The sequence below is a fragment of the Sciurus vulgaris genome, assembly GCF_902686455.1.
Source record: "Sciurus vulgaris genome assembly, chromosome: 16".
NCBI classification, from domain to species: Eukaryota; Metazoa; Chordata; class Mammalia; order Rodentia; family Sciuridae; genus Sciurus; species Sciurus vulgaris.
This window is the reverse complement of record NC_136477.1, coordinates 64792132-64814633: the sequence shown is the minus strand read 5'-3', so window position 1 is coordinate 64814633 and position 22502 is coordinate 64792132. Positions and strand designations below refer to the sequence as shown.

The 22502-nt window shown below is 40.4% G+C and overlaps 1 long non-coding RNA gene and 1 pseudogene across 2 annotated transcripts in view; both read right to left on the bottom strand.

The window, feature by feature from the left end:
- The window catches only part of LOC306647158 (flavin-containing monooxygenase 5-like), a 636328-nt pseudogene that overhangs the window by 244368 nt on the left and 369458 nt on the right, over nucleotides 1-22502 (bottom strand). The gene's annotated exons all lie outside the window — the stretch shown is intronic.
- The window catches only part of LOC306646634, a 154021-nt gene that overhangs the window by 100767 nt on the left and 30752 nt on the right, over nucleotides 1-22502 (bottom strand). The gene's annotated exons all lie outside the window — the stretch shown is intronic.

The following is a 22502-nucleotide window of genomic DNA, read 5'->3' as shown; positions in this document are numbered from 1 at the left end:
TATTTCTTTGTTGGGTATATTGATGCACACCTATAATCGCAGTAACTCACGAGGTTGAGGCAGGAGAATCACAAGTTCAAAGCCAGACTCAACAACTTAGTGAGGCCCTAAGCAATTTTCATGAGACAGTTTCAAAATTTAAAAAGATAAAAAAGGTCGGGTATATGACTCAGTGTTTAAATGCTCCTGGGTTAAATTCTTAGTATAAAAAAATAAAAATTTGAGATTGACCGCAGACCGCCAGTGGAGAACCAGCTGCCTGCTGTCGCCTGGAAGTTCACTGTTACAGTACCTGCAGGTTTGATTACACGTGGCTGCCACCATTTGAGACAACAGCCAGGCCCTGTAGGACCCCTGGCTGGACTGACTGAGTCCCATTTCCAGGATACCTCAGCCCAACTGATCACTCCCTGCCTCTGGGACCCTCACATCAACTGACTGCTCCCTGCCACCAGGACCCCCAGGCCAACTGACTGCACCCTATCACGGGGAAACCAGACTGACTGATTGCACCTGGCCTCCAGGATCCCACACCTACACCACACACACCAGATTTCCAGGACCCCTGCTGGACCAACTGCATCCCATCTCCAGGACCTCCAGTTGACCACATCCACCCCTGAGCTGCAGCTCCCCATTTGCCAACACATGTTGAAGCCAGAGTGGCCATCTTGGATAATCATGAGAGCTGGAGCTCCGATCTTTGGGTGGGGCAAATCCCATCCTGAGACGCCTGCTGGAGGCTTGAAGCTCATTGTCAGGTACGTCTCATGCATCAAGCTACTGAACACTGGGTGGTTCCATTAGTATATGACTATTAAACAGTAGATTAACTTTTTTCTCCTATTTAAAAAAATTTAAGATTTTATTTCTTTACTTTTCTTGCTCTCTTTTCCTTTTGTTTACCTGTTCCCTCAGATTGCCTTTCTCCCTTTTTGCATGCTAATATCCGATTTCTTTTGATTACACTCTCACACTTTCTATTTTCTAGAACTTCTGTATATTCTTTTCTTATCCCATTAACAGCCACATTCTACATCCCTCTGCATCCTCTTTGTCCTCCATTAGAAAATGCAGACCTTATTGCAAACCTGTTTGTTTTACTGAAGATAATATTTGAACTCATTTTGTTTATTATGACAAAATAGCCCCATAGTGGCTATTTGGTCTAGATTTGCATAGTGTCTGATTTGGGCACTGCTAATATTGATCTCCCCTTAAAGAAAGGGTATTGGAAACCTATAGGGCCACTATAAGCCTATAGGAGGAAATCTGCAATACCTCAGATCTGCACTGCTAGGGGGGAAGATACATGAACAACATGAAAAAACAAGGGAAGAAAATGATCCAAACAAATCTAGATTCTATAGTAATAGAATCCAATGACAGTATGTTAGAAGAAATGTCAGAAAAGGACTTCAGATTATACATGATTAAAATGATTCATGAAGCAAAGGGTGAGATAAGAGAGCAAATGCAGGCAATGAATGATAATACCAAGAAGCTGAAAAAGCACATGCAGGAAGCAAAAGATCATTTCAAAAAAGAGATAAAGATTCTCAAGGGAGTTTAAAGATGGCGGCCTAGAGGGTGGCTGCATTTCATGTTGCTCAAGGACTCAGGATTCAAAAGAGGAGATATTGAGACGCTTGGGACCAACTCAAAGCAGCCGGGTGACTCTCACCCACTGGGGAGGCATCCCGGATGGGACGGTGGTCCCGGAACGCAGGAAACTTTGTGAAGTAGAACTGCTGGCGAGACGCCCCTCCCCCGGCTGGAGCAGTGAACTCGGACAGCTGGGAGCGCCGTAAAGGAGGCCGCTCGGCACAGGGCTGGGACTCGGAGCAACCACTGGGGCTCCGGCGGCTGCCCAAGGAAGAGTGGCGAGGAGAACTGTGTGGACTCAGGACACCGGGGCCTGCCCTGAGGAGGAGGAGGAGGAAGATGAGCGAGGCCGCTTGGATTCCGGTGACTACACCAGAACTACAGGCGGTTGCCAGAGAAGGGGCTGCGTGGCGATCTGTTTGGACTCAGACCACTTCTGAACCCCGGGGCCTGCCCAGAGGAGTAGGAGGAGGAGGAGGAGGAGCGCGGCAGGTCGTTTGGACTCGCAGTGACTGCATTAGCGCTCCAGGCGGCTGCTCAGAGGAGAAGGCGAGTGGTGAGTTGTTTGGACTTAAAGTGACAGCTCCTGAACACAGGAGGGCTGCCTGGAGGAGAAGCATGGTGGGACGCTTGGTCTTGAGTGGCCGCATCAGAGCTCCGGGCGGTTGCCCAGAGGACCTGTGCTGCGGGTCACGTGGACTCAGAGCCACTCAGAGCGACCGCTCCTGAACACCCCGGGGGTTATCTGGAGAAGGAGGAGGAACGGGGAGGGTCACTTTGACTCGGTGTGATTGATTGCCCAGGGCTACGGGTGGTTGGTGGAGGTGGAGGCACGCAGTGAGTTTCTTGGACTCCTAGTGACCGCACCGGAATACTGGGCGGCTGTCTGGAGGAAGGGACGTGTGGCGGGTCTCTAGGATTCAGAGCGATTGTACAGGGCCCCAGGTGGCTGCTCAGAGGAGGGGCCGCATAGCCAGGCAATTAGGTGCAGAGCAGGGTCCCAGGATCTAGGAGGCTTCTTGGTGGAAGAGCCGCACAGAGACAGGCTTAGGGCGGAGCGAAGGTTCCAGGCCTGCAGGCAGATTCTCTGAGAAAGGGTAGCCTAAGGAGAGACATCTGCAAAGGGTGAGGCTACCAGGCCCAGGAGGTAGGGCCGGGCCCCTGGGAACTTTGCAGAGGAAGGCAGCCCAGCCCAGGCGGTAGCTGTAAATTGAGGGGAACTTCTAGGAGGGAACTGACCAGCAAGGCCTCCCCACCGGGTGAGTCTTCCCTGCTGGGTGAGGTTTCCCCACAAGGACGGTAAAACCAGAGTCTCAGGCCCAAACAGGCCTTGCCTCAGCCCACAGTCTAGGTCCCCTTTGGATGACCATTGGTCAACAAGTGGAGGCACCTCTGCCCACTAGCAGGGATTATACCCCACCTGAAGGCCACCATTCCTAGAGAGGCAGCTTCCTTGTGGAGCACCGCATTATCAACTTCCTCCAAGACTTCAGCCTACTGAAGGCTAAGGGGGGATATATATAGAAATCTTCAGGGACATTGTAAGTCAATAGAGGAAATCTGCAATATCTCAGTGGTCCTCTGATACCTGAACAATATGAGAAAACAAGGAAAGAAAATGCTGCAAACAAATCTAGATGTTACATCAATAAAACCCAGTGACAGCATGGCAGAAGAAATGACAGAAAAGGAGTTCAGAATGTATAATTAAAATGATCAGAGAAGCAAAAGATGAGATGAAAGAGCAAATGCATGCACTGAATGATGAGATGAAAGAGCAAATGCAAGCATTGATTGATCGCACCAATCGACAGTTAAAAGAGCAAATACAGGAAACAAAAGATCATTTCAATAAAGAGTTAGAGATATTGAAAAAAAACCAAACAGAAATCCTTGACATGAAGGAAACAATAAACCAAATTAAGAACTCCATAGAAAGCATAACCAATAGGATAGAACACCTGGAAGACAGAACCTCAGACATTGAAGACAAAATATTTAACCTTGAAAACAAAGTTGAACAAACAGAGAAGATGGTAAGAAATCATGAACAGAATCTACAAGAACTATGGGATATCATGAAAAGGCCAAATTTAAGAATTATTGGGATTGAGGAAGGCCTAGAGAAACAAGCCAAAGGAATGAACAACCTATTCAATGAAATATATCAGAAAATTTCCCAAATCTGAAGAATGAAATGGAAAATCAAGTTGAAGAGGCTTATAGGACTCCAAATACACAAAATTACAACAGACCCACACCAAGGCACATTATAATGAAAATACCTAACATACAAAATAAAGACAGAATTTTAAAAGCTGTGAGAGAAAAGAACCAAATTACATTCAGGGGGAAACCAATACGGATATCAGCAGATTTTTCAATCCAGACCCTAAAAGCTAGAAGGGCCTGGAACAACATTTTTCAAGCCCTGAAAGAAAATGGATGCCAACCAAGAATCTTATACCCAGCAAAACTTACCTTCAAATTTGACGATGAAATAAAATCCTTCCATGATAAACAAAAGCTAAAAGAATTTACAAAAAGAAAGCCAGCATTACAGAACATTCTCACCAAAATTCCATGAGGAAGAGATGAAAAACAAAGAAGCAAATCAGCAAAGGGAGGAATTATCCTAAAGGAATTGTCAAATAAAGGAGGAAACAAGTTGTGTCAAACAAATAAATAAATAAAATTTAAAAAATGAACCAAATGACCGGAAAACCAAATCATATCTCTATAATAACCCTGAATGTTAATGGCCTGAATTCATCAATCAAAAGACATAGACTGGCAGATTGGATTAAAAAGAAAGTTCCAACAATATGTTGCCTGCAAGAGACTCACCTCATAGAAAAAGATACCCATAGACTAAAGGTGAAAGGATGGGGAAAAACATACCATGCACATGGACTCAGCAAAAAAGCTGGAGTATCCATCCTCATTTCAGATAATGTGGACTTCAAGCCAAAGTTAGTCAGAAGGGATAAAGAAGGTCATTTCATACTGCTTAAGGGAAGCATAAATCAGCAAGATATAACAATCATAAACATCTATGCCCCAAACAGTGGCTCATCCATGTATGTCAAACAAATCCTTCTCAATTTCAGAAACCAAATAGACCATAACACAATAATACTAGGTGATTTTAACATGCCTCTCTCACCACTGGACAGATCTTCCAGACAAAAATTGAACAAAGAAACCATAGATCTCAATAACACAATCAATAATTTAGACTTAACGGACATTTATAGAATATACCATCCAACCAAGAGCGAATACACTTTCTTCTCAGCAGCACATGGATCCTTCTCTAAAATAGACCATATATTATGCCACAAAGCTAATGTTAGCAAATACAAGAAGATAGAGACACTAGCATGCATTCTATCAGATCATAATGGATTGAAGTTAGAAATAAATGAAAGAGTAAAACACAGAAACTATTCCAATATCTGGAGATTAAACAATATGCTATTATATGATGAATGGATAACAGAAGACATTAGGAAGGAAATTAAAAAATTCTTAGAGGTAAATGAGAACAAAGAAACATCATATCAAAATCTCTGGGACACTATGAAAGCAGTACTTAGAGGGAAATTTATTTCATGGAGCGCATTTAATAAAAGAAGTAAAACTCAACAAATAAACGACCTAACACTACAGCTCAAAGCCCTAGAAAAAGAAGAACAGAACAGCACCAAAAGTAGTAGAAGACAGGAAATAATTAAACTCAGATCTGAAATCAATGAAATTGAAACAAAAGAAACAATACAAAAAATTGACAAAATAAATAGTTGGTTCCTTGAAAAAATAAATAAAATTGATAAACCTTTAGCCACACTAACAAAGAGAAGATGAGAGAAAACCCAAATCACTAAAATTTGGAATGAACAAGGAAATATCACAACAGACACGATTGAAATACAAAACATAATTAGAAGCTATTTTGAAAATCTATACTCCAACAAAATAGAAAATTTTGAAGACATCAACAGGTTTCTAGAGACATATGAATTGCCTAAACTGAACGAGGAAGACATAAACAATTTAAATAGACCCATTTCAAGTACTGAAATAGAAGAAGTCATCAAAAGCCTACCAACAAAGAAAAGTCCAGGACCAGATGGGTTCTCAGCTGAGTTCTACAAAACCTTTAAAGAAGAGCTCATTCCAATACTTCTCAAAGTATTCCATAAAATAGAAGAGGAGGGAACCCTCCCAAACTCATTCTATGAAGCCAATATCACCCTGATACCTAAACCAGACAGAGACTCATCAAGGAAAGAAAATTTCAGACCAATATCCTTAATGAACATCGATGCAAAAATTCTCAACAAAATTTTAGCAAATCGCATACAAAAACATATTAAAAAGATAGTGCACCATGATCAAGTTGGTTTCATCCCAGGGATGCAAGGTTGGTTCAACATCAGGAAATCAATAAACGTAATTCACCACATTAATAAACTTAAAGTCAAGAATCACATGATTATTTCAAGAGATGCAGAAAAAGCATTTGATAAAATACAGCACCCCTTCATGCTCAAAACACTAGAAAAAATAGGGATAGTGGGAACATTCCTTAACATTGTAAAGGCCATCTATGCTAAGCCCATGGCTAATATCATTCTAAATGGTGAAAAACTGAAAGCATTCCCCCTAAAAACTGGAACAAGGCAGGGATGCCCTCTTTCACCACTTCTATTCAACATCGTTCTTGAGACTCTGGCCAGAGCAATTAGACAAACCAAAGAGATTAAAGGGATACGAATTGGGAAAGAAGAACTCAAACTATCCCTGTTCGCTGATGACATGATTATATATTTAGAGGAACCTGGAAATTCCACCAGAAAACTCTTAGAACTCATAAGTGAATTCAGTAAAGTAGCAGGTTACAAGATCAATGCCCATAAATCCAACGTATTTTTATACATAAGTGATGAATCTTCAGAAAGAGAAATTAGGAAAACTACCCCATTCACTATAGCCTCAAAAAAAAATAAAATACTTGGGAATCAATCTCACAAAAGAGGTGAAAGACCTCTACAATGAGAACTATACAACACTAAAGAAAGAAATTAGAGAACACCTTAGAAGATGGAAAGATGTTCCATATTCTTGGATAGGAAGAATTAATATTGTCAAAATGGCCATACTACCTAAAGTGCTATACAAATTCAATGCAATTCCAATTAAAATCCCAATGATGTACCTTACAGAAATAGAGCAAGCAATTATGAAATTCATCTGGAAGAATAAGGAACCCAGAATAGCTAAAGCAATCCTTAGCAGGAAGAGTGAAACAGGGGGTATTGCAATACCAGATCTTCAACTCTACTACAAAGCAATAGTAACAAAAACGGCATGGTATTGGTACCAAAATAGAAAGGTAGATCAATGGTATAGAATAGAGGACACGGACACAAACCCAAATAAATACAATTTTCTCATACTAGACAAAGGTGCCAAAAATATGCAATGGAGAAAAGATAGCCTCTTCAACAAATGGTGCTGGGAGAATTGGAAATCCATATGCAACAGAATGAAACTAAACCCATATCTCTCACCATGCATGAAACTAAACTCAAAATGGATTAAGGACCTGGGAATCAGACCAGAGACCCTGCAGATTATAGAAGAAAAAGTAGGTCCAAATCTTCACCTTGTTGGTCTAGGATCAGACTTCCTTAACAGGACTCCCATAGCACAAGAAATAAAAGCTAGAATCAACCACTGGGATAGATTCAAACTAAAAAGCTTTCTCTCAGCAAAGGAAACTATCAGCAATGCGAAGAAAGAGCCTACAGAATGGGAGAATATCTTTGCCAATCATACTTCAGATAGAGCACTAATCTCCAGAATCTATAAAGAACTCAAAAAACTTTACTCCAAGAATTCAAATAATCCAGTCGACAAATGGGCTAAGGCAATGAATAGACACTTCACAGAAGAAGATCTACAAGCAATCAACAAACATATGGAAAAATGTTCAACATCTCTAGTAATAAGAGAAATGCAAATCAAAACCACCCTAAGATTCCATCTCACCCCAATTAGAATGGCGATTATCAAGAATACGAGCAACAACAGGTGTTGGCGAGGATGTGGGGAGAAAGGTACACTCATACATTGCTGATGGGGCTGCAAATTAGTGCAGCCACTCTGGAAAGCAGTGTGGAGATTCCTTAGAAAACTTGGAATGGACCCTCCATTTGACCCAGCTATCCCACTCCTTGGCCTATACCCAAAAGACTTAAAATCAGCATACTACAGAGACAAAGCCACATCAATGTTCATAGCTGCTCAATTCACAATAGCCAGACTGTGGAACCAACCTAGATGCCCTTCAATTGATGAGTGGATAAAGAAACTGTGGTATATATACACAATGTAATATTACTCAGCCATAAAGAATGATAAAATTATGGCATTTGCAGGCAAATGGATGAAATTGGAGAATATCATGCTAAGTGAGATAAGCCAATCTCAAAAAGCCAAAGGACGAATGATATTACTAATAAGTGGAGGATGACACATAATGGGGGGGAGGGAAGGGTTAGTGTTAGGGTTAGAGTTAGGGTTAGGGAGGGGGGCAAGTATGGAGGAAGGAAGTACTGTATAGAGGGTAAAGAGGGGTGGGAGAGGTGGGGGGAAGGGAAAAAATAACAATGAATCAAACAACTTTACTCTATGTAAGTTTATGATTACACAAATGGTATGCCTTTGTGCCATGTACAAACAGAGAAACAACATGTATCCCATTTGTTTACAATAAAAAAAATAAAAAAAATAAATAAAATTTAAAAAAAAGTACTAAATCAATGATTAATAGGAATGTGCCTGATGAAGGAATGGACAAAGTATTTCAAGCATAAGAATAAATATGTTCAAAGATGAACAATTTTGTTGAATTAATTACAAGTAATTTGAATTTCCGGAATCCTTTGAGCAGGGAGATCTGATGAAGGAATCAAGAGAGATGATGCAGGACAGGAAGACAGTGAAAAGATCAGACGGGTCTTTTGTGTACCAAATCACAAAATTCAGATTCAGGTGGGAATAGTGAACATCACAAGGATATTAAAAAAGCATAGACAATAGAACCAGATTAAGAAGTTCTTATAGAAGTAACTGTTGAACAATGTGAGAAGGGCTTCAATAACATTTGAAATGAAATAAGAAAACTTGAGGTAGAAGAACAGAGGTTACAAGAGTCCTCCCACTTTTGTTGTTCAAACACACAGAAAATATACCAAAACAGAGATACAAAATGCAAGGAAGCCAACAGGTTTTACAGGAGAATAGGATAAATCCTGCTGTTAAAATTGAAACTGGGGTTGGGGAGATAGCTCAGTGAGTAGAGTGCTTGTCTTGCAAGCAAGAGGCCCTGGGTTCAATCCCCAGCACCACAAATAAATAAATAAATAAAAGTAAAAATAAAATTGAAACTGAGATGTACATTAGGAATCAGCCATTCATTAAAAAAGAAGTTTGTCAACTGAGTATATTAATAGAAATATTAATAGAAACTCAAGAAATAGTAAGGATTAGGAATATAGTTTAGTTCATAGAGTGCTTTCCTCTCAAGCACAAGGCCCTGGGTCCAGTCCCCAGAACCACAAAATAATGTGAATAAGTTATTCATCATAAAGACACAATCACCATGCTTATAGAATATGGCCTCTATTAACTTGTACTATGCTACAGAAATGATTTCAATGATATGACAAAAGTCACCTTCCAGAGCTAGACACAGTTTTCTGTCTAGTGCTTTATTCAGTACTATGACTTTAAATCTTTGGTTTCTGACCTTTACTGGACAAACAAGCTAAGACACAAAATTCAAGGAACATAAACACATTCAATGCTTAAACCCAACCATAAGCCAATCCAGGTTGCTCCAAGGACACCAGATCAGATGCTTTCTACATAGTTAGGCTAAGGAATTTGAAAAGTAGTCTCAAGAACAGAGAAAGGAAGTTGTCAGTGGTCATGGTGGCACATACCTGTAATCTCAGTGGTTCAGGAGGCTGAGGCAAGAGGATATGGAGTTCAAAGCCAGCCTCAGCAAAAGTGAGGCGCTAAGCAACTCAGTGAGACCATGTCCCTTAATAAAACAAAAAACAGAAGTGGAGATGTGACTCAGTGGTCAAGTTCCCCTGAGTTCAATTGCCAGTACCCCACCCCCCAAAAAAGAAACCTATCTTTAGAAAGATTATTCTTGGCTCTACATGTTCATCCTGAATGTAGGTAGATGATTTTACAAGTTAAAAAATGGCTACTGGGCCTTGCATATTTCTGCATGTATTTCAGAAGAGGCATTGTACGGACAACCGCTGCTTCTTTGCCTGGCTTCTTTAAGCGGCTCTGCAGCTGCTTCTCTTACAGAATACCAAGGCTTCTTTGCCCGGCTGCTCCAAGTGGCTCTGCAGCCGCTTCTCTTACAGCCCGACCAGCGGGACGAAAGACACGTACACTTCAGAGGTTCATGAAGCAGCTTCCTGTTTATTCAAATAACACCCTCAATATATAAGCAGTCTCATGCACAAGCAATTGTAACCAGATACGTCCATCCAATCCTGCTCAAGCATACATGTAAAGTATATCTGTCCACGCGCTAGGCGGCAGAACTGATTATCATACAGCCAATCATAAACACTTCCTGCTCTTCTCCAGGCAAATTCAGGACACCGTTTGCTCTCTGCCAGTCACCATCTTTAGATGCATGTGGCATAACCATGGGCTCTGGGTTTCTCCAGGCACAACTCCCCCTTTCTGTTTATAAAAGGGACTGTGCCTGTCTTAGGTTGTTGAAGGCAGAGCAACATCCTTACCCGTCACTGGACAATGAGGTTCTAGTCCTCATTTCCTGTCTTAGGTTGGTATGATCTCCCCATAAATCTTACCCATCTTTGACTACCAGTCCAGCATATGTAACAAGACTTGGGTGGATGAGCCAGCATCAATTTTGATGAGAGCTTGACGAATAATGGCTGTTTCTCTGCGTGGATGTATATGCATTTTGTATATGCACAGGACAGATACAACACACAAGAGACCTCCCCTGGACAAAAACCCATACCATTCTTTTCCCCATAGAACAGTGGACTGCAGAAATGTGGCCAAATGTTGTAAAAATAGGATATAGTATAGAGGAGTTGGTAAGGGGTACAGGATAGGGCCACATCTTCACTATCCCTCATAGTTCACGTGAATCTCCTCCATTAACTTGGTGAGAAATCGACAACACCATCAGCGGGAGAAGCCTCCTCATCTTCCTGTTTTGGGGTCTCTGTTGAGGCCTTGACCAATCTCTCCGGCACCCAAATTGGCGACTGTGCGTCCTGTGGGAAAACACAAACAGACCCTCGGGTCCAGATTAATACCGGATCTGGGCCTTTCCATTGTCCTGATAGAATGTCCTTCCAGAGCACTTGAGGTAGATGCTTTTTATTAGGCTCTGAATGACGGTCAGCAGCCGATCGGCCCTCAGAATCAAGATTTAAAAAATTTAAAATAAACAAAACAACAGAAAATTTGTCTTTTGGAGATCTGTATGATGCCCCTATTTCCCCCTTTTTGTTTAAAAAGCGTGTTTTTAAGCATTAAATGGGCACGCTCAACAATGCTTTGTCTAGTAGGATTATAGGGAATTCCTGTGACATGTTGAATATCAAAGGTGGAACAAAATTGTTTAAAGGCCTGGGACATATATCCAGGACCATTATCTGTTTTAATTTGTTTGGGAAATCCTAGGATGGAGAAAGAGTGTAAACAGTGTGTTATTACATCTTTGGTTTTTTCTCCAGTAAGAGCAGAGGCCATAATAAATCCTGAAAAGGTATCAATAGACACATGAATGAATTGTAGTTTCCCAAATTCTGAATAATGAGTTACAACCATTTGGCAAATATGATTGGGCTGAAGCCCTTTTGGATTTACTCCTAACGAATGGTTAGGAATAAATGTAACACAGCACAAGACTTGACTATGTCCTGAGATGTTGCCTTAGCAATTTTATAGCATGTGCGTAGAGTGGAAGCATTTACGTGAAATTTGGAATGAAAATTGCATTTTCAAGCATATTAAAGATGTGTGGGTCTCTGGTGGCCGTGTCGGTTAAATCATTGTGTAAACTTAAAGGACCTGGAAGGCCAGTATGAGCCCGAACATGCCCAATAAAAAAAGGATTTTTTCTGTCCCAAATAAGTTTTTGTAAACTTTACAAATATTTAGTAATAGTGAAGGTGAGGGAAACCATATCAGTTAATTCTAAATTTTAAACAGCATTAAATGATGGCTACTGGGCCTTGCATATTTCTGCATGTATTTCAGAAGAGGCATTGATGGGTTTTGTTCTAGTTTTATGTGTAGCAATCAACCTCAGATGATAGACACAGCATTCTTCCTCCACAGCAAAGGGCAGACAAGATCCTGGTCCAATATAATAAAGATCATGTCACTCTTTGTCAAAGGATCAGCATACTTACTGCTCATTCTAAAATGTTCTATAAGCTCAAACTTTCTCTCGTAGAGCACAACTCACCTTCTCCCCCAAGAAAGCTCTGACTGTTTACCACCATTTTTTAAACTGTGTTAATAAGCACTCCATTCTCTAAACTGTACTAAGCATTGTGTCAGAATAACAGAAGACAGTTTCCGTACCTATCATGCATAGTATCTTTCTGCATTTCCATATTCTGCCACATTTCTACCCTAGTAACTCTAGTTCAATCATTCTAAGAAATGGGTGAGTGGCACAGGCCAAAGACCAAAATATCTTCAGACAGACACTATAAAAAATAAAGACTAAAATTGATTATTTCCTTAACTATGAACCATAAAGTTTATCAGGCAGCTCAATGGCTTTGCTGATAGCCTTGTCTCCTATAGCGCTTTCACTAATGATGGTTCCAACTGAGGGATTCCAACAACTAATAAACAATATTTTCCTTCCAAGAATGCCATGTATGCCTTGAAGAGAGAGTAACTTTTATAAAAGACAGGCATTAACTTGCCTCTCTTCAAAAACAACCATAACTGACACATTCATATATTTTTTAAAATATAATTTTAGTTGTTTATGGACCTTTAATTTATTTATATGTGGTGCTAAGGTTTTGGGATATGGCTCAGTTTGTAGAGTGTTTGCCTGTCAAGTACAAGCACCACACCACACACACAAAAATCTGTGTTGTAGCTCAGTGGTAGAGCACTTGTCTAGCATGTGCAAGTCCCTGTGTCTAATCCCCAGTACCACAAACATATGTGGTGCTGAGAAATGAATCCAGTGTCTCACACATGTCAGGCAATGTGTGAGACAGTGAGCCACAACACCAGTATGAATGACACTTTCAAATATTTAGGAAAACACTACCAGTATTCCAAAAGACCCTCAAACAATTTTGGAAATGATTTCAAAGTCAAGTTACCTTAGTTTACTTTGAGAAATTTTGAGAAGAGATTCCTGATCCACTTTAATCCCCCTCATGCAGTTATTGCTGCAATGGGAGTTAGGTAATTTAAAAAGCTGGTGTTGAATTGGTTTCTGGGATAATCAATGATACCTCATCAGCCCTAACAGCACTCACGGCAGCTTTAGGTCACTGGCCAGGGTTGCTATGGAGAAAAAAATTGTCCTGGAATTCCTCCTTACCAAACCCGGGGAAGACTATGAGATCTTTAACATATCCATCTGTATATAAATTAATACACTAGCCAAATGGAAGATTGATTGAAAAATTGAAGAAGAAAGCCAAATTGGTGGGCTAAGTTTCTGATGGTGTACTGGTATTTGGGATTTGTTCTGCTGATGGAATTTGGGACCTGAAAAGCATGGCTGAGATTGTTATTTCAGGTTGGCCTCATCCTGCTGCTTGGAATCCTATTCATCAGAAATTTTATTATACACTCTGTGAGGCAACTTAAACAGATTTTATCATAGCCTGCATCAGTCAGATCATAGGTAATTAGTGTCCCTGTCCCTAAATCAGGGTTATCTCCTTCAACACCCTACTGCAACTGGTCTTCCTAACATCACACTATGAGCTTCATGCTCTGGAAATGGGGGGTGCTGTAAAGCTAAATCAAGAGTATTTATTTTTGACCTAGGAGTTTATGACTACTGACAACACCCACTAAACGTGTTATTTTAAAGTGGTGGAAAACTTGGAACCCTTCAAGCTCTTGATACTCCCAGCCATAATTCCAATGGGACTGGATCAGGTAGACACTTTAGGTGGGAAAAAAAAAAAAAAGATATAGCAAGCTGTTACTTAAGACTTCTAGACACACACACAGAAGAAAAACCAAATGTCCATCCAAAAAACTAAGATTCACATACTTATTCCTTTCCTGACATAAATATACTACAATTCAATCAATTCTATGAATAATAGCAAGGGTTTCAATAAACTCTTTGGGATCCACATAATGTTTTTGATACCCTGCCAAAGTATGACTCTCACAAGAGAAGATGGAAGGCACACATAAAAAGAGAAGAGAATGTAAGAAGAGAAAATTAAAGTGTGGCAAAAACCAGAGATTGACTGTTTCTACACTTACTCCAATCCTCTTCTAAGTAAGACCAGATGAATGAGAGAGGACAATCACATACATGAAAAGTGGACCCTGTGACAGTTTTGTTCTCCTAGGACATCTGAGGAACAAGGTATCTCTGTTCCTGGAATCTCAAGTGCTAGCCTTAGTACTGTTTGGAGTCATGTTTTCATTAGAATGCTGTGATGTGGTATGGCAATCTTCTTCTGTTCAGTACGCTTATGATTACATTGTATCCACACATGTTCCAGGGGCATTGCAAAAATTCTGTAGGGCATTCAATACCATATTCTACTTAAGTGACTTATAATTGTTTAGGTTGCTAGCAGTTGAAAAAAGCTATCTGATACATTCAAGAAAATAACTGAAGAATACTGCTATGTCAGATATTTCATTTATACTTTCTTTTTTGAAAATAAGACTTTCAGGGGTTGGGGATATAGATCAGTTGGTTGAGTGCTTGCCTCCCATGCACAAGGCCCTGGGTTCAATTCGCAGCACCATCAAAAAAAAAAAAAGAATATAAAAGAAAACAAGACTCTCTGAAGTCCGAGAATAACTTTCAGATACTTCAGGTATGTAATTTTTAATGTGATTACTATATCAAATACAGGAAAATATGCTCATTTCTTTTTTAAAGCAACACAAGGGCTGGGGAGATAGCTTAGTCGGGAGAGAGGCTTGCCTTGCAAGAACAAGGCCCTGGGTGTGATCCCCAGCACGAAAAAAAAAAAAAAAAAAAAAAAAAAAAAATCAGTAATAAAGACTGGCCATAAGATTCTGATAAACGTATTCTCATGGTTGGATTGACCTAGAATTTGTCACATTTTACCATCATCTAAGATTGTGCTTGTCCAGTCTTGCTTTCTCATCTTTGACCTTTTAATTGTGATACCCACTCCCTTTCCCATTTACAAAAAAATAAAAAATAAAAATAAAAAAAAACAAGGACTGGGGATGTAGCTCAGTGACTGAATTTCACAGAAATCTAATTTTATACAGAATTCAAATTAAGAACTCAAAACTAATTTATGTCTATGTTTGAAATAGCCACTTTTAAGAGATAGAGGGGACAAAATCACCTAGCTTACTGAAACAGAGTGACATTCAATCACCTCAAAACCTAACTTATGTATTTTATAAACTTGAATTTGTAAAATACAAATTGTTATTTATACTGAAAGTTTTTCTGTTACAAGAGGATTTGCTACTATTTAACACCAATTTCCTATATGACTATAACACAAGTAGACGTCCACTGCTCTACTTGTGAGTGCCCTAGAGTGCCCCACCCTCATCCCATGCTCTGAGTACAAGAGCAACTTGCATTGAAAACTCCAGCAGGCATTAATTGTTCAAGTCAAATAATATGGGGAAAAGTGAGAGGAAGGAGTACATTCAGAAGAAGAGTCACATTTATTCTTTCAAGTGAGTAATAATTCACACTAATTTTAAGTAAATCTGAGTGATAAACCAGTGATGAGGCAGACCAGCAAAGAACAACTGCCTGGCAGAGAGAAGTGTAATTCAAACACTCACAGGCCATAAGAGATGCCCTAGTTAAATGGGGAAGAGAAATCCTGACAAAAAGTTGTGCAGTAACAATGAAAGGTAACAATTTAAAAATTTGCTCATGCTTGATAGCTACAGGCACACCATGAAAAATTGCTATCTGAATTAAAATACCAAGGGGAATTTTTATGAGAGGAAACATTCCCCAATCACCTATAGACAAGTGACTCCATTCAAATCCACTACAATAATATTATTACTTGTTGCCAGTGAAGAAGGAAAAGGAGGGGAAAAATGAAAAATCTGTTTATTCACACATATGTCCAAGACACACATGACCAAATCTACCTATTTGCCAGCATCTAGTCAGTGTCCAGGAAATGTATCTGTATTTGTGAACTCAAAAATTTTTATTAGTATACATCGTAAATATGCTATACAACTAGGCATATAAATGAAGTGTTTTGTGGCCTCTGGATTTGAAGGTCTACTTGGGCTTCAGGCTAAATTAACTCACTTGTTTTAGGTCTCTTAGGACTAATTCTATGAGGATTAAATAATAATTTCATTCCATCAGCAGTGAAACAAAGAACACACTGTACCTGTTTATCAGTGGATACTTTCTAATGTCGAACAAGGTACTCTAAATACATCTCATAATTTATTTATATCTTCAGTTCTTTAGCCACAGATAAGAACCAAGTGATACATATTCTAGAGAATACTTAGTTGTCCTTTTTCTTCATCTCCAATCTTTGCAAATTACTATCCTCAAATGTTCCTCAGAAAACTTTAGGAGGTGTAAGATGCATGGCATTCACTTTGCATTATTCCTTTATTGCCATGCATTCCCCAGAACCATATTTCTCAGTTATAAATTATACTGCTCATCTTATTTTAGGTTTGGTGAGGTGGTTTAGGACTTTTTCAAACAATTGTGTGTAAAAAAGAAATAGATTGTGTTTCCAATGCAAAATGACATATTTAACACACTGGGATAAACTGGTTTGCCACTTGCTACCCCTAAGCTTTGTCCAATAAACTATGATGTCAGAAATCTAAGCCTGACTTGTTTTAGTGCATAATCTATTAACTGTTTCCATATGTCATAATTAGTTAAGAAATTATTTATAAACCACTTTATTGGCCCTGTCTGCAAATATGATGCACCTGTTATAAAATGTGATGATTCACCATACTACAGTGACAGAGTCACATTAATGTCTATAATAGCTCAATTCACAATAGCTAAACTATGCAACCAACCTGGATACCCTTTAAGGAATGATTGGATAAAGAAAATGTGGTATATGTACACAATAGATTAGTACTCAGCCATAAAGAAGAATGCAATTATGGCATTTGTTGCTAAATGGATGGAACTGGAGAATATTACGCTAAGCAAAATAAGCCAATTCCAAAGAACCAAAGGCTGAATGTTTTCTCTAAAATGTGGATGTTAATTCACCATGGGGGTGTGGGACTGGAAAGAACAGAGGTACTTTGCATTAAACAAAGGGGAGGTAAGGAAGGGGAGGATGTATGGGTAGAAATAATAGTATATATATCAGACACTTTTACCCTATGTGCATATAGGATTACACAACTAGTGTAACTCTACATCATGTACAATCAGAATGAGAAGTTATATGTCATTTATATTTATGTCAAAATGCATTTTCATGTATAACTAATTAAAACATTTAAAAATTCACATCACCACTCAATTCACATAGTCACAGAAGATGGAAGGAAGGAACCCTTTTCTGTTTTTAAAAGTATTTCTTTGTTGGGTATATTGATGCACACCTATAATCGCAGTAACTCAGGAGGTGAGGCAGGAGAATCACAAGTTCAAAGCCAGACTCAACAACTTAGTGAGGCCCTAAGCAATTTTCATGAGACATTTCAAAATTTAAAAAGATAAAAAAGGTCGGGTATATGACTCAGTGTTTAAATGCTCCTGGGTTAAATTCTTAGTATAAAAAATAAAATTTGAGATTGACCGCAGACCGCCAGTGGAGAACCAGCTGCCTGCTGTCGCCTGGAAGTTCACTGTTACAGTACCTGCAGGTTTGATTACACGTGGCTGCCACCATTGAGACAACAGCCAGGCCCTGTAGGACCCCTGGCTGGACTGACTGAGTCCCATTTCCAGGATACCTCAGCCCAACTGATCACTCCCCTTGCCTCTGGGACCCTCACATCAACTGACTGCTCCCTGCCACCAGGACCCCCAGGCCAACTGACCTGCACCCTATCACGGGGAAACCAGACTGACTGATTGCACCTGGCCTCCAGGATCCCACACCTACACCACACACACCAGATTTCCAGGACCCCTGCTGGACCAACTGCATCCCATCTCCAGGACCTCCAGTTGACCACATCCACCCCTGAGCTGCAGCTCCCCATTTGCCAACACATGTTGAAGCCAGAGTGGCCATCTTGGATAATCATGAGAGCTGGAGCTCCGATCTTTGGGTGGGGCAAATCCTATCCTGAGACGCCTGCTGGAGGCTTGAAGCTCATTGTCAGGTACGTCTCATGCATCAAGCTACTGAACATTGGGTGGTTCCATTAGTATATGACTATTAAACAGTAGATTAACTTTTTTCTCCTATTTAAAAAAATTTAAGATTTTATTTCTTTACTTTTCTTGCTCTCTTTTCCTTTTGTTTACCTGTTCCCTCAGATTGCCTTTCTCCCTTTTTGCATGCTAATATCTGATTTCTTTTGATTACACTCTCACACTTTCTATTTTCTAGAACTTCTGTATATTCTTTTCTTATCCCATTAACAGCCACATTCTACATCCCTCTGCATCCTCTTTGTCCTCCATTAGAAAATGCAGACCTTATTGCAAACCTGTTGTTTTACTGAAGATAATATTTGAACTCATTTTGTTTATTATGACAAAATAGCCCCATAGTGGCTATTTGGTCTAGATTTGCATAGTGTCTGATTTGGGCACTGCTATATTGATCTCCCCTTAAAGAAAGGGTATTGGAAACCTATAGGGCCACTATAAGCCTATAGGAGGGAAATCTGCAATACCTCAGATCTGCACTGCTAGGGGGGAAGATACATGAACAACATGAAAAACAAGGGAAGAAAATGATCCAAACAAATCTAGATTCTATAGTAATAGAATCCAATGACAGTATGTTAGAAGAAATGTCAGAAAAGGACTTCAGATTATACATGATTAAAATGATTCATGAAGCAAAGGGTGAGATAAGAGAGCAAATGCAGGCAATGAATGATAATACCAAGAAGCTGAAAAAACACATGCAGGAAGCAAAAGATCATTTCAAAAAAGAGATAAAGATTCTCAAGGGAGTTTAAAGATGGCGGCCTAGAGGGTGGCTGCATTTCATGTTGCTCAAGGACTCAGGATTCAAAAGAGGAGATATTGAGACGCTTGGGACCAACTCAAAGCAGCCGGGTGACTCTCACCCACTGGGGAGGCATCCCGGATGGGACGGTGGTCCCGGAACGCAGGAAACTTTGTGAAGTAGAACTGCTGGCGAGACGCCCCTCCCCCCGCTGGAGCAGTGAACTCGGACAGCTGGGAGCGCCGTAAAGGAGGCCGCTCGGCACAGGGCTGGGACTCGGAGCAACCACTGGGGCTCCGGCGGCTGCCCAAGGAAGAGTGGCGAGGAGAACTGTGTGGACTCAGGACACCGGGGCCTGCCCTGAGGAGGAGGAGGAGGAAGATGAGCGAGGCTGCTTGGATTCCGGTGACTACACCAGAACTACAGGCGGTTGCCAGAGAAGGGGCTGCGTGGCGATCTGTTTGGACTCAGACCACTTCTGAACCCCGGGGCCTGCCCAGAGGAGTAGGAGGAGGAGGAGGAGGAGCGCGGCAGGTCGTTTGGACTCGCAGTGACTGCATTAGCGCTCCAGGCGGCTGCTCAGAGGAGAAGGCGAGTGGTGAGTTGTTTGGACTTAAAGTGACAGCTCCTGAACACAGGAGGGCTGCCTGGAGGAGAAGCATGGTGGGATGCTTGGTCTTGAGTGGCCGCATCAGAGTTCCAGGCGGTTGCCCAGAGGACCTGTGCTACGGGTCACGTGGACTCAGAGCCACTCAGAGCGACCGCTCCTGAACACCCCGGGGGTTATCTGGAGAAGGAGGAGGAACGGGGAGGGTCACTTTGACTCGGTGTGATTGATTGCCCAGGGCTACGGGTGGTTGGTGGAGGTGGAGGCACGCAGTGAGTTTCTTGGACTCCTAGTGACCGCACCGGAATACTGGGCGGCTGTCTGGAGGAAGGGACGTGTGGCGGGTCTCTGGGATTCAGAGCGATTGTTCGGGGCCCCAGGTGGGTGCTCAGAGGAGGGGCCGCATAGCCAGGCAATTAGGTGCAGAGCAGGGTCCCAGGATCTAGGAGGCTTCTTGGTGGAAGAGCCGCACAGAGACAGGCTTAGGGTGGAGCGAAGGTTCCAGGCCTGCAGGCATATTCTCTGAGAAAAGGTAGCCTAAGGAGAGACATCTGCAAAGGGTGAGGCTACCAGGCCCAGGAGGTAGGGCCGGGCCCCTGGGAACTTTGCAGAGGAAGGCAGCCCAGCCCAGGCGGTAGCTGTAAATTGAGGGGAACTTCTAGGAGGGAACTGACCAGCAAGACCTCCCCACCGGGTGAGTCTTCCCTGCTGGGTGGAGCACCGCATTATCAACTTCCTCCAAGACTTCAGCCTACTGAAGGCTAAGGGGGGATATATATAGAAATCTTCAGGGACATTGTAAGTCAACAGAGGAAATCTGCAATATCTCAGTGGTCCTCTGATACCTGAACAATATGAGAAAACAAGGAAAGAAAATGCTGCAAACAAATCTACATGTTACATCAATAAAACCCAGTGACAGCATGGCAGAAGAAATGACAGAAAAGGAGTTCAGAATGTATAATTAAAATGATCAGAGAAGCAAAAGATGAGATGAAAGAGCAAATGCATGCACTGAATGATGAAAGAGCAAATGCAAGCATTGATTGATCGCACCAATCGACAGTTAAAAGAGCAAATACAGGAAACAAAAGATCATTTCAATAAAGATTTAGAGATATTGAAAAAAAACCAAACAGAAATCCTTGACATGAAGGAAACAATAAACCAAATTAAGAACTCCATAGAAAGCATATCCAATAGGATAGAACACCTGGAAGACAGAACCTCAGACATTGAAGACAAAATATTTAACCTTGAAAACAAAGTTGAACAAACAGAGAAGATGGTAAGAAATCATGAACAGAATCTACAAGAACTATGGGATATCATGAAAAGGCCAAATTTAAGAATTATTGGGATTGAGGAAGGCCTAGAGAAACAAGCCAAAGGAATGAACAACCTATTCAATGAAATAATATCAGAAAATTTCCCAAATCTGAAGAATGAAATGGAAAATCAAGTTGAAGAGGCTTATAGGACTCCAAATACACAAAATTACAACAGACCCACACCAAGGCACATTATAATGAAAATACCTAACATACAAAATAAAGACAGAATTTTAAAGACTGTGAGAGAAAAGAACCAAATTACATTCAGGGGGAAACCAATACGGATATCAGCAGATTTTTCAATCCAGACCCTAAAAGCTAGAAGGGCCTGGAACAACATTTTTCAAGCCCTGAAAGAAAATGGATGCCAACCAAGAATCTTATACCCAGCAAAACTTACCTTCAAATTTGACGATGAAATAAAATCCTTCCATGATAAACAAAAGCTAAAAGAATTTACAAAAAGAAAGCCAGCATTACAGAACATTCTCAGCAAAATTCCATGAGGAAGAGATGAAAAACAAAGAAGCAAATCAGCAAAGGGAGGAATTATCCTAAAGGAATTGTCAAATAAAGGAGGAAACAAGTTGTGTCAAACAAATAAATAAATAAAATTTAAAAAATGAACCAAATGACCGGAAAACCAAATCATATCTCTATAATAACCCTGAATGTTAATGGCCTGAATTCATCAATCAAAAGACATAGACTGGCAGATTGGATTAAAAAGAAAGTTCCAACAATATGTTGCCTGCAAGAGACTCACCTCATAGAAAAAGATACCCATAGACTAAAGGTGAAAGGATGGGGAAAAACATACCATGCACATGGACTCAGCAAAAAAGCTGGAGTATCCATCCTCATTTCAGATAATGTGGACTTCAAGCCAAAGTTAGTCAGAAGGGATAAAGAAGGTCATTTCATACTGCTTAAGGGAAGCATAAATCAGCAAGATATAACAATCATAAACATCTATGCCCCAAACAGTGGCTCATCCATGTATGTCAAACAAATCCTTCTCAATTTCAGAAACCAATAGACCATAACACAATAATACTAGGTGATTTTAACATGCCTCTCTCACCACTGGACAGATCTTCCAGACAAAAATTGAACAAAGAAACCATAGATCTCAATAACACAATCAATAATTTAGACTTAACGGACATTTATAGAATATACCATCCAACCAAGAGCGAATACACTTTCTTCTCAGCAGCACATGGATCCTTCTCTAAAATAGACCATATATTATGCCACAAAGCTAATGTTAGCAAATACAAGAAGATAGAGACACTAGCATGCATTCTATCAGATCATAATGGATTGAAGTTAGAAATAAATGAAAGAGTAAAACACAGAAACTATTCCAATATCTGGAGATTAAACAATATGCTATTATATGATGAATGGATAACAGAAGACATTAGGAAGGAAATTAAAAAATTCTTAGAGGTAAATGAGAACAAAGAAACATCATATCAAAATCTCTGGGACACTATGAAAGCAGTACTTAGAGGGAAATTTATTTAATGGAGC